Here is a 1,286-nt window from a genome sequence, read left to right on the forward strand (position 1 = left end):
AATCAACATGTTCTTAGGCACAGTAGAATTGTAAATGGGCTGATTAATGAATGTCATGCTCATACTGCGCCGGAATAACATAGGGGGAACTGCTGCTTTTTCTGTTCTCATCCTTACTTTCGTCATTTTTCCTCTTCTTTTGTGTATGCTTGTCACTCTCTTGTGAACTTAATTTCCGGGGTGCCTTGATAGTCAAAGCAGACCGTATGCTGTTGAGGCTAGAGAGGTGAGCAAAGTAAGCCTGATTCCCCGTTTGGACTTCTCTATTGACATTCACTCCTTGGCGTTTATATGACCTTATAATTATGCAGTTGCGAGAGTCGTAAAACCTTACTCAAACATTTTTTTAAAAACTTAACGACATTCTGTCCTGCTTTTGTCATTGTACTGAGTATTTGTTTTATCTATTTATTATTCATATAGACGACAAAACAATATTTGGTTTAGCATAAGTGGATGGGAACAAAACAATGCTTATTTTAGAAATGTGTAATTATAACGGACGCACCGTTAGTTCTGCACTACATAATATGGGATGTGGCGCAGATGGCCCTGATTTGAATCCCCAAGGGGGTGTTCTTACACGTGGGTTATTTGGAGAGTTTTCAAGGCTCTTTGCCCATCTATCTTTGTCCTATTACAAATGACCTTTAAATTTGGGTGTCTTGCATCTTAAATAGCCTCAAAGTTTTGAGGAGGAGTTGAAAAAGTGCAGTCTAGATCCAGCCCATACTGAATAGATCCCGTATTACACAATATAAGCTTACTTTAGAAGTTAACAGTAGAACTTTACAGCTCAACAGCCAAGTATGGCCTTTTTTAAAAAAAATTGATAAGAGTTTTACGCAACTTGCCACACAATAAGGTCTTATAAGTGCCGAAGATTAGAGGTGTTACAAGAGCGTAACAATCATAAAAAAGAAGGGGAAGAGATCAGGACGATAGACGTTTGACAGGAGAGAAGGAGCAAATCACACAGGAGCACCTATCAACCACCCACCGTCCCATTAGTATTAATCCTTTAAACAATATTGAGTGTAAAGTATTTAAGCAATCTAGCCATGAGAATCTCCAAATATTTTATTTTCATGTGAAAAACATTCAAGTAAACTAGGAGTGTGATAAGAAGTTGTTTTTTCTTTAACTTGTATTTATTTTTAAGTCAGACGAAAACAGTGGGGAAGTCAGGCGAAAAAAAATGATGCCAGTTTAATTGTTAGTTTAAACGTTTTTATGTGAACCTGAATAAGTAGTTACAACCACCAGATTATTTTTAATTCGAAATG

This window comes from Aplysia californica, unplaced genomic scaffold (assembly GCF_000002075.1).
Source record: "Aplysia californica isolate F4 #8 unplaced genomic scaffold, AplCal3.0 scaffold00400, whole genome shotgun sequence".
Classification (NCBI taxonomy): Eukaryota; Metazoa; Mollusca; class Gastropoda; order Aplysiida; family Aplysiidae; genus Aplysia; species Aplysia californica.